The following is a 12,590-nucleotide window of genomic DNA, read 5'->3' as shown; positions in this document are numbered from 1 at the left end:
AGATTAAGGGGGCCGGAGGCGCGAAGAGGCGGGGCTGAGCAAGGCTTGTGGCGATCAGAGGTGGGAGGGGCGGGGCACCAGGGGTGGGCGGGGCGCGAGAATGTGGCGCTGAGTCAGGCAGGTTGTGATGAGAGGTGGGAGGGGTTGCGTGGAGGGGGCGGGGCGAGAGGGTGTGGCGTGAGGGGGCGGGGCGAGAGGGTGTGGCGTGAGGGGCGGGGCGAGAGGGTGTGGCGTGGAGAGTGGGGGGCGTGTGGTGGTGATGGATGAGGTTGGGAGTGCAGGAGCAGGTGCACAGGGTGGCTGGAAGCGGAGCTGAGGCGTGAGGAGTGGGCATCTGATCTAGCTCAGGATCTGTACTTGAACAGAGCCAGGCATGGTGGTGTGGTGGCATACGCTTGATATCCGTGAGTTTGTGGCTAGCCTGATCTACATTAGCTCCAGTACAACCAGGACTACATACAGATACCCTATCTCAAAAATAAAATAATAAAATAAAATAAAAATATTTTTTTTTTTTTAAAAAAAGGAATAGATCTCTGACAAAATTGCAAGGGTAGATAGAGCGGAGACAGGTTTTCAGGTTTTAGGCCCTATGGTCTTGCTCTGAAAGGTGAGAACTTTCTGAACTTCCTTAGTCTGTGTGCTAATCGCTTCCACTTACAAGCTCGTGTTCACTAGAGAAGACCACTCAAACACAATCTATGAGCCAATTCAAAGTCTTTATTCCAGACGGCTGATGACTGTGCCTGGGTATTCTGGACCCAAGCGCGCCTGAGCCTTGCTCAGGGTCCATGTGTAAGCAAGGGAACTACATCCTGGCTGGAAAGTCCTTAAGGTTCCCCTCCTGCACCTGCAAGCACAACTAAAATATATGATTAGCAAAAATAGTGAGGTCAGGCAGACCATTGCCAAGAGCCCACATCTTTGAGTTGTTTTTCTTCCTGGAACTGTTTTTCTTAAATTCTCCCTTACAGTTAGTGTAGTTAGAGTTTTCCTTCCTGGCCCAGTCAGGACAAATCTCTCTTACCCGCCAGTCCCACAGTCGCTCAGACCCAACCAAGAAAGCACAGAGACTTACATTGTTTAGAAACTGTATGGCCGTGGCAGGCTTCTTGTTATCTGCTTCTTCTATCTTAAATTAACCCATTTCTGTTAGTCTATACTTTGCCACACGGCTTGTGGCTTACCAGTGTCTTTACATGTTGCTTTTCATGGCAGCGCCTGGCAGTGTCTCTTCCAGCCTTCTACTTCCCAGAATTCTCTTCTCTTCCTGCCTGGCCACTGGCCAATCAGAACTTTATTTACACAGAGCGATATCCACAGCAAGTTAGTTATTGGCACTCTACTCAGCAAGACAAAGTTCGTCTGAGGTACCAAAATGGAGTCACCATAGTCAGCTTGCTACTCCTGTTACACTCGAGGTCCCTGCAGAAAAATGACATCATCCCCTTGAACCTCAGTTTTTCTCATCTGTAAAATGGAAATGTTGATAATAAAAGTACCTCCACCAAAGAGAATTGCAAAAAAAAAAAAAAAATTATTGAGATGATGTATGTAAAGGACCCACAGTCATAAGTGGTTAACAAATGTTGGCTATTGTTGCTATTATTATTTAAAAGATCATTCACATTGACTCACCCTCTCCCCAATTTTGTGGTCAGTTTTCAGCCTGAATTATAACTTTTAATAGCTAAAGCCATTTGCTTGAATCTGAGGAAAATCATACCAGAACATAATGATCTAAGGCTAATTTAATTCTCTTGAACTTCATAATAAGTGTCAATAATACATCTTGAAACAATGATAGCCAGTATGAGGTTATAAACATGGCCCAGGCTCCTTCCTGGAGGAGGAGATTGCCCCATTTACTCTACAAACAACCACATAGTAGTTATTAGTTTTCCTTTTTGTGAAATAAGGAAATCTCTAAGAGAGGAAATTTAACTGTCCAAGGTCACATCATTGGGAATGATAGAAACTGTTCACATTCAAGTGTAGCTCCCATTTCCTACCTTGGGGTTGACGCTACAGCCATTACTGAAGCAAATATCTGGGAGACATCCTTGATGCTGCCTACACCATGGTGGCCAGGTGTTTCTGCAAGCTTTGGGGGATTGTATGTAACTGTAATCCTTTAAGATCAATGTCTTCTTTCACTCCAACTCCCCACTATTGGTGAAACAAAGGAAGCAGCCAAGACAGACTTGAGTGCACATTTAATTTAGGTTCAAAGAGATCCATGCACATGGGCCACTGTCAGTTTCCACCTATGGCTAAGTCACTGCTCTCCATCTTAGTATAGGAATGGCTTCTAGACACACAACTATCACACACTGGCTCAACCTCCATGTGAAGGAGGATCCCATGACCAAAAACCGTGTTACTACTCAGCACCAGGAGTGTGTACACAGGGCAGGAAACAAGGTTGGAAGCTAGTCTATGGAAAACACTTCTCATCATCAGACACAATAACTTAAGCAGAAGATTTGGATCTCATAAAGGCCAGCTAAACCAGAAACCTGGGGCTCAGTCCATAAAAGTACTAGCCATGAAGTGTAAGGGCCTGAGTTCAAATCCCCAGGACCATGTGAAAACTGGACACATGGTATAAGCGTCTGTAACTCCAGCGCTCCTACACAGAGATGGAAGGTGAAGACAGGTAAACACCCAGAACCTCTCCGACAGCTAGTCTGAGAAACAACAGACCCTGTCTCAAAAAAAATGGAAGGTGAGGATTGACTCCCGGGCCTGTTTGGGTGGGAGCTCCACTTCAAGCTCCCCTGGCACCTTGGCATCCCTATACCCAAAGAGTCTGGAATGCTCGGGTGGAAGATACACCTCAACTCCCCTCCCCCGTCTCTTTCCCCAAACCTGCCCCTTCAAAGCCCACCAAACACAGCTCCTCTCCCAGAGAGGCTCAAGACCACTCACTCCCACAGGGTATATAAACTGCATCCCAGAAAACAGACACGTGGTTCTTCTGGTCTCTTATCCTATCACCTCTCTGTGAGGGGCCAGGGAATCACCTGGGAACGCTTTACCCATTAAACCAGGCCTTTTCCTAATTTGGTCTGATTTGGATTGCTGTGTCTGCACAAAGGCCTATCAGGGTGCAGAAAACATCGCTTTGATCTTCAAACACTTGTCATGGCAGGAACATACCCATATTCATGTGCAGGAAATACACATATAAATGTGCATGATACACGCAGCAGAGATCTTCTGGCAAGGCAGCATATATAGTCATTGGTGTAATATATAATTGTCTTTCTTTCTAATTAAAACAACAACAAAACCCCAAATGCACAGACTTGAGTTTGTTGAACACAGACATGTAGGAATACTACAAGCAGCCAGTAGGAGTGTTTGTTGTATGATTTCATTGTAGTAGTTCAAATCTTATGTGGATTGTCTGCCTTGGCAATGTCTGATGCCTATGGAGGAGATGTCCTGCAGAGCATAATGAACTAGTAATTCATTAAGAGAAGCAGATACATTCCAAGTCAAAATGATGAGTAAATTATTGATCATTTAATAATCTAATTAATTAAAAGGAAGGCCTGGCATAGTAGAACAGCACTTTAATCCCAGCACTTGGGAGACAGACGCATGCATACCTTTGTGAGTTCAAAGCCGGCTTGATCTATATAGAAAGTTCCAGGACAGCCAGAGTTACATAGTGAGATCCCGTCTCAAAAAATTAATAAATTAATCAATTAATTAATTAAAAGGAGGGAATCAGGGTTGAGCATGAAAGTGCATACGTTTGATTCCATCACCCAGGAGGCAGAAGGAAGTGGATCTCTGCTAGTTTGGGGCCAGCCTGGTCTACATCGTGAGCTTGGGTCAGCAAGGACTGTATAGTGAGACTGTCTCAAAAAAAGGAGTGAGTCATAAATGTACTGAGAAAGAGTTAAGCTTTTCTATTTCTTGACATGGAATGCTGGCATGGATGAAGAAAACAGACAGCTCATAATATACCACTACAGTGGGGACATCAAAAATAAGCTGGTTAAAGTGTTGTCAGCTCAAAGAATATTTAGAATTAGTCACTATACAGTAAGACTTAAGAGTTCCAATATGAAAGAAGCTCAGCAATTTCCCTACAATTTCACAACAATCCTAGGAATTAACATGTCATTAAGCTTTACAACATAAAGAAAACTGTCAAATTATCCACACATAAAAAGTTAACCTTGTAGGACAGAAATATTTCCCTAGGCTCTTTATAGAAAATAATACAACAAAAGCATTGTCATGATTAATCAGCAAAAAAGTAGAAATTAATACAGAGCTATATCATCCAGTCAATTAATAAAAATACGTGTTAATTTTTCAATGTTGTGACAGAATACTTGAGACAATCAACTTAAAAGAAGAAAAGTTCTGCTTTGGCCTGTGGTTTCAATCCAATTTGCTCTGTGAGATAGAATAGGGTGATAAAGCCTGGAAGAGCAGCAGGTCTGTTTACCTCACTGTGTCTGGGGCGGGGGGAAGGGAAGGAGAAAGGGAGAGGAGAGGGAGGGAGAGGGAGGGGAAGTGGTGGAGAGTGTGAGAGTGGTGTGGGGTGGGGAGATACCCAGGGTCCTCATATCTCTTCCAAGGACTCTTCCCAGTCACCTAACTTCCTGCCACTAGACTCTGTCTCCTAAAGGTTCCCTTACTTTCCAATAGTGCTATAGGCTGCTGACCAAGGCTTTAGCACATGGGTGACATTTAAGAGCTCAGCCATAGTACCATGTCTATATTTTATGCTGTTTGTGATGTTTATCAGCTTTTGAAAGTTTGTAACTCATTGCTGCCCTCATTCTAACACACCATTCCCTTCCTAATCTCATTCTGTATTTGTGATGTCTCATTCATTTTCCTGATGAATGACCTAAGCCCCAGGAAGTGGAGTCTGTCCCATTCAAGCCTCTTCCCCCTGTCTTCCTGGGCTCTTCTAGTCTTTAGAATCCCCTCTATGGCCATGGCTTAGGAAGCCCCAGGTCCTAGTAGTCTCAGAAACATATCAGAATTGTACTTGTAAATGAATGGATGCATGACTCAAAAGCCAGAAAGCTGGAGTGTTAGCTGCATGGACACATGAATTCCACCTGTTTTATTCATTGCTGCATTCACAGTTCCAAACAGTGCCTTGTACACAATAATGTGTTTTGTGTTTTCTCTGTGGTGCTGGGTATCGAGTCCAGGGCCCCCTGCATGTGGATTGTGCCAGCCCTGGAGCTTTAAATGAACCATTGGCTTTTTCATGAGAGGAAGACAGGGAGAGGTCTTCCCACTGCAGAAAGCTTCCAGAAGACAGGCAGAAACCGGAGTGATGTGGCCTCAGGAACAGGAACACCAGAAACAGCAAGAGACAAGGGACAAGTTGTCCCTGTGAGCCTCCAGAGGGATTCAGCCTGGCCAACACTTTGCTCCTGGGTTAGGAAAACTGACTTTTACTCGATGAAAGAGCTGAACTTCAGGCTGCGGTGGGGGGCAAACAGGACAGAGAGGAGAGCAGGACAGAGGTGCCCCCCAGGAACTAGGGATTTGAGGTTGCTGAGGGTAGGGAGGGTATGCATCATTGGGGACACCAGGTTCTGGCTTCAGCATTGTCATCTTAGAGGTCCATTTACAATTGCCAAAGACCACTTTACCCCAGGTGCTAGTAGAAGGAAGGGACAGGAACCATGCTTTCCTGCCACCTCTGCCTCCTCTGTCCTGCCCCGTGGCATGCCTCTCCACAGTGACTGGTAAAGGCTTCAGCAGCATGACAAGAGCTCTGTTTAGACAGGACATGGGGCTGAGACTTTGTGTCACCATGTAGCTCATTTTAGTCACCCATAAAATGGGGCTGTAAATCACTCTCGCAGAGATGTTGATTGGGTTGTTCAATACGATCACACTCCAGTGCTGTACATGGTCCGGGAAGTAAGAATGGATGATTCAAGGTGACAATGGGTAGTCTGTATGGCACTTATGTAGTCCTTACTAGGTGCCAGGCACTGGTGTGAATACTTCATGTGTATTAATTCATTTGTTCCTCACAGCAACCTCAGAGGACAGGCAGTATTAGCCTTGTTCTACAGATGAGTAAACTGAGGTCCAGTGTTTAATGGCTTGCTTAAGAGCACATAACTAGTAAAGGACAGAGCTGGGATTGGAAGAAAGGCAGTAGGGCTGTACCTTCAGCTACTACATCATCCTGACTCTTGTCGCTGTCAGGGTCAATGAGATGGCTCAGTGGATAAGAGCAGTGGCTCTCAGGCCTGACAACCTGAGTTCAATCCCTAGAACCCACATGATGAAAGAAGAGAATTGGCTCCTGCAAGTTACTCTCTGACTGCCACGTGAGAGCTGTGACATACATGAGCCCTGTCCCCAATAAAATAAATAAAGGTTAAAGAAAAGCTAGCTGTCATTATTTTGTGTATATGTGTACATGTTCTCATATGTGTACGCTTGTGTGAAAGCCAGGAGTTAACATCTGGTTTCTTCTCCAATTGCTCTCCACTTTATGTTTTGAGGCAGGGTCTCTCACTGAACCTGGAGCTTGATGATTCAGCTAGACTGACTGGCCAGGGAGCCGCAGATATCCTCTTTCTCAACCTCATCAGGATATGGGTGTGTGCACTGTGCCTAGCTTTTTATCTGGGTGCTGGGGGTTGAATTAAGGTCCTCATGCGTGGAGGCACCGTACTGACTAAGCCATCTCCTCATCCTCCCTTAATAATGCCAAAGATATACTGAATTCTTCTTATGTGTCAGGAATGTGCTGACACACTGCATTTGCTCAAGAGCCCTGTGAGGCCATTTCTATTACTATCCCCACTTTACAGAGGAACAAACAGAAGCACAGGAAAATTATATTACTTGGGCTGGAGATAGGCTGGCTAAGTGGTTACGAGCCTTTGTAGCTCTTTCAGAGGACCTGAGTTTTATCCCCATCCCCCACATGGTAACACGTAACCATCTATAATTCCAGTTCAAGAATCCTACACCCTCTTCTGACTTCCATAGGCACCAGGTATCCATGTAGTGCACAGACACACGCAGGCAAAACACTCACGTTAAAAAAGTAAAAGACCACATATTGTTCTTCCAGAGGACCTGAGTTTGAGTCCTAGAACCCACACTAGGTGGCTCACAACCACCTGTAACTCCAGCTCCAGAAGGTCTCACACCCCTAGCCTCTGTGAGCACCTGTACTCACATGTACATACCCACATGCATACCCCAACACAATTTTTTGAAAATTAATAATAAATTTAAGAATTCTATTACTTACCCAAGATGGCAAAACTATAGTAGTAGGCTTGGAATTCAAACCCAGGCAGCCCAGTGTGAAAACCCTCATTTTAAATTGATCTGATTTTGTTCCCTCTATATTGAGGAAGAAGCTGATCTACCTGTCCATGTGTTAAAAGTGGAGATAACCAGTCAGATTCCTTCTCTATAGATTTGGACTTTAAGAAGTAACAGGAGAGTCAGGGAGATGGCTCACTGGGAAAGTGCTTATTGCGCAAACACGAGGCCCTGAGTTCATATCCCCACACAGAAGCCAGGGGTAGTAGTGTGTGTCTGTGACCCCAGCCTTGGCAGGGCAGAGACACACAGAGTTCTAGATCTTGCTGGCCAGCTAGTCTAGGCAAGTCAATGAGCAGTTTGGTGAGAGACCATGTCTCAGAAAACAATAAGGTTGTCAGAGGAAGACCAGGATGTCAACCTCTGCACACATGCGCACACACCTGCATATCTATGAACATGTATACACATATGTACTGCGTGCACACATACAGCAGGACAGTGGAACTCATTGCCAATGGAGAAAGAACTGAGAAAATGCAAAAAAAAAAAAAAAAGAAAGAAAGAAAAAAGAAAAAGAAAAAAAAATACTAGAAAGGACATCCCAGTTACAGATTAAAGGAGCTCAATCTTGTGCTGTGAGGAAACCCAGGCCATGTGAAGGTCATGTGTGACAGCTTCAGATAAGGCCCCGGGCAACAGCCAGCTAAACCTGCAAATGAATCTGCCTTTGAGATGTGTAGAGTCGAAGGTGTATCTGACTGTAACCACATGAGAAACCCAAAGGGAGACCCGCTTGGGCAGAGCCCAGGCAACTCCCAGGCCCAGGTGAGACGGTTTACACCAGTCAGCAGTGGCTGTACATAAGACGATTGTTGTCATTTGAAATTTGGACACATTGATGCACACTTGGTCATGTGTCATGCATGAATGGCTCAAGACCAGGACACAACCTGATCATTTATCATCAGTCCAGCATGAGCCCTGCCTCACTGCCTCAAGCCACTCTGGGTTTCTTGTATTGAACTGCTGTTCTTCCTGCACCTGAGTGGTTAGCATCTGACCACATTGATGCATCTGTTTGTCAGCTCTGTTCCCTCCTCTCCTCAGTGGACAAAGGCCTTGGCTTTTCCTTTCAAATAGTATGATCTATGTGCTCCCCCTGGTGCCCACTGGCAGTTCTGGATGGATTCAATTCCCAGCCTTCTGCAACCTGTGCGCAGGATGTTGTTCCTAGCACTTGGACTCAGTCTCAGTTTGTTCTGACCTAGCAACAGAACTGAAACTGGTTTTAGGTGGAGAATTCTGGAGCAGGGAAAATATCTCATGGAGGAGCAGTTGCAGGGCCCTGGGTCTACTTCTAAGATGAATGTGGAAAAGGGGTTTGGCAGCTTGTTTTGGTCTCTGGGGCCAGCTGTGGGAAGCTGGAACAGGCAGAGGGTAGTAGTGTTGTCACTAGAAATGGGAGACCACTGTCCTTTCTCCTTTGCGTGGCCAGGCAGGTGTGTCTTTTGATGGTGGTTGTTAACAAGCTTGTCCATTTATCGTTATCATGGTTTCACAAGTTAGTATAGAACCCCATAGCAAGAAGAACAAGTTGCCAAGTATTATTAGTCTTTCTAGGGCAGAGTTCTATATGAAGCATTATATGTGAATGAGTCCACTTCATCTGGACAATAATAAGTGAGGAGTGCTATTGTTATCACCTTGTTATACATGGGTGGATAAGGTGAATGAGGTTCAAAGAGCCTGGAGAAACTCACCTAAGAGCAAAATGTAAAAAAATGAGGGGGCTGCAGAGATGGCTCTGTCCATAAAGTACTTGCCACACAAGCATGAGAACCTGAGTTCTGATCCCAAGCATCAATATAAAAGCCAGGAGAGGGCTGAAGAGCTGTCTCGGTGGTTAAGAGCATTTGTTTGTTATTCCAGAAGACTGTAAGTTTGGTTTCCAGCCCTCAGATCAAGCACCAAGCAACTACCTGTCACTCCAGCTTTAGAGGACTGTTGTATAACAGTTTCTTCTGAGATTAAAACTTTCCATTCTGCAGGAAGCTCCTTAAACAGGAAGGTAAACAACTCAAAATAGCTTCAGGAAGTCCCTGAAATTGACCAGATTCACAAGTTCCCTTCCTGTAAGAATAAACCATAAAAGCTGAGACTGCCCCTGAGACAGAAGCAAGCTGAGCTGCAAAGAAGACCCTGAGACCAGACCAGCTGCCTGGAAAAGCAGAAACCGATTGAGCTGCCTGAAAGAGGTTTAGAGCACGGCACCTGGCATATGCTCCAGTCTGCTGAGCTGCCTGAATGCTGTGCAGTGTGCTCCAAGTTCTCAGCTTTGTGAGCTGTCACCGATGTTGAGGTGGGTTTAGGTGATGCAGCTGCCTTTGAGTCATTTCTACTCCTGTAAGTGACCCCTCAGCCATGTTCCTGTACTGTGTACACTGTGAAGTTTTTTCACTCAGATTGGTTTAATAAAAAGTTGATTGGCCTGTAGCCAGGCAGGAATTATAAGGGGAACAACCAAACTAGGAAATTGATGGGAAGAAAAGGGGCAGAGTCAGAGGAGATGCCAGCCAGCCATTGAGGAATCATAATGTGTAGAAAATGAGGTAATAAGCCATGAGCCATGTGGCAAAGCATACATAAGAAATATGGATTAATTTAAATGAAAGAGTTAGGTAATAACAAGCCTGAGCTATTGGCCGAACAGTTATAATTTATTTTAAGTCTCTGAGTCAGTTATTTTGGGAAGCAGCTGTAGATTATTTGGGAGCAGATGGTCAAGATAGGAAAACCCTGCCTACATTCCTGTAAGCAACCCCAATAAAAGTCATTTGTTCACAAAATTGGACTTTGGTGGTATCGGTACTTTGGTCTGTCATGAGTTTCCTATCTGGGGTGAGTAGACATTTGTATTGTGCCTCCCCAGAACAAGTTCTGTCACACAACAGAGATCCAACTCCCTCTGTGGGTACCTGAATATCTCCATACCCTTTCCACCAACAGAAACAAACACAGGAATATACAGGGTTTTTGTTTGTTTGCTTGTTTGTTTCTGTTTTTGTTTTTTAAAGCCAGACAAGGTGATATGCACCTGTAGTCCCAGTGAAGGGAGAAGAGACAGGAGGATCTCTGGAGCTCACTGGCCAATCAGCCTAGCTGATTGGAAAGCTCCAGGCTCAAGGAAGAGACAGTGTCTCAAACAGTAATATGGGAAGCTATTGACATGCCCAACAGTGACCTTTGCCCTCCATGTGCACATCCATGCATGGATATCTACACATTCACTCACACATGCTTGAAAAGGTAGGGTTAAAATTAAATTAAAAATCAGCTTAACAACCATCTCTGTAATCAGGATCAAGCATGTAAAAAGCCTTTTTTTTTCTTTTGTGATGTTAAGGATCACATTGAGCCTCACACGAGCTAGACATGTTCTAAAACACTGAGATACATCTCCATTCCAAGCTGGCCTCAACCCTTACTATGTAACTCAGGGCTAGCCTAGAACTCATGAAATCCTTCTGCCTCAGTCTCCACAAGTACTGAGAATAAAGTCATCACTGGCTATACTGGAAAAATTCCAATTGATAACATTGAGTGCTGGCCAGATTCAGAGCACCAACTGTCACATGTGTGTGCAGGATGAATCTAGACTCCTACCTTGGGATAAGGTTGTTTTTGTTTGTTTGTTTGTTTGTTTTGTTTGTTTGTTTTTTTCTTCGAGACAGGGTTTCTCTGTGTAGCTTTGCGCCTTTCCTGGAACTCACTCTGTAGACCAGGTTGGCCTCGAACTCACTGAGATCCACCTGGCTCTGCCTCCCAAGTGCTGGGATTAAAGGTATGTGCTACCACTGCCCGGCTAAGGTTTTCTTTTTAAAACTATAATAGTCTATTAGTTATTTGAAAGTTTCATATACTTCCTCAGTATATTTTGATCATTTTCACCCCTACTTCTCCATGAAAACCCTCCCAGATGTACCCCAACCTCCTTCTAACTTTATGTCTTTTATTTTTATCTTATTACCCACAGAGTCCAATTTGTACACTCATGGTTATGGGGCCATCCACTAGCACTGGGTTGACCTACCAGAGACAATGCACTTAAAGAAAGTACCATAGTTGATGCCAGCAGCCATCAATATCACTAGTTCCTCAGGTAGGGGTGGGGCCTTGTGAGCACCTCCCCCACAACTTCTTATAAGCAAGAGCATCCCCATCTCTCCGAAATATGCATCCTAGGGATTCTTGTGCACTGGAAGTCATTAGAATAGTTAGGGCTGCATTGGCAGAAATGGTGTTGGTGGGGATAGGTAGGAAACTTTTCTTTCTTCCTTTTTTTAAACACACATAATTTAATACAAAGAATTGTTAACTAAGAATAGAGTTAACTGAATGGATGAGAAGTTATAAAAAGGATTCCAAGCTAGCAATTACAGGAAGAATTTACCACCAGTGCTGGGGAACAAGCTGAAGGATTAAAATTTAAACCACGCAGACAGAAGGCCTGTTGCACTGGCCCACAGACATCTAAAAGGGGGCTCTGAGCCTAGAGGGTGCCTCCAGGCTGGGCCTTGGACCTAGAGAGAGCTGGTGCCACCTGCTCTGAGGTGAAGCATCACTGGGAGTGACGCCAAGAGTCGCAAGAAGCCTCCAAGATACTGTGGGGACAAAGGAGCCAGTGCCTCCGCCCACCTCCTGCCCTAGAGTCTAACCCTACACTGCTTATTGGCAAAGATCAACCCAGCCGAAGAGAAATCAAACTGCATCCTGGAAGTGTGGTTGGCAGGATCCAGATAGCAATCCCACAGAAGGATTATAGTTGGCTTTGTTGAGTCACATGCCCATGAATTAAGCCAATCACGAGTCATATTAGAGCCAACATGAATTATATAGTTGACTAGGCCTGGTGACCTGCTCATCTCTGTGATCTGTGGTGGCAACAGGGTCTGTTCTTACCAGATAAAGGGGGCCAGGAAGACCTGTTGGGAACACAGAAAGTAGCCAGGAAGTCACTACAGGTATTCTGATTTTTCACCAAGACAACAGTAGGCAGTCATCTTTACACATCGTAATCTTTCTTTTAATAATTGCCCTATGAAAAATTCCTAAAAATAGGATTATCACCCAGGGTGATAACTTGCTGGAAACTATGTACAGGGTTGTTCTTTTGAAGCATGTGTGCATTAAATGATTTATCACAAATATACACATTGATAAATGATAGAGACAGTTAAGTGACAGATCCAAGGACACACAGCAGACACAAAATTTATACTCAAAGAGGAAGGGTTTTG

Source organism: Onychomys torridus, chromosome 4 (genome assembly GCF_903995425.1).
Source record: "Onychomys torridus chromosome 4, mOncTor1.1, whole genome shotgun sequence".
Taxonomy (NCBI): domain Eukaryota; kingdom Metazoa; phylum Chordata; class Mammalia; order Rodentia; family Cricetidae; genus Onychomys; species Onychomys torridus.
Note: the sequence above shows the minus strand (reverse complement) of the source record.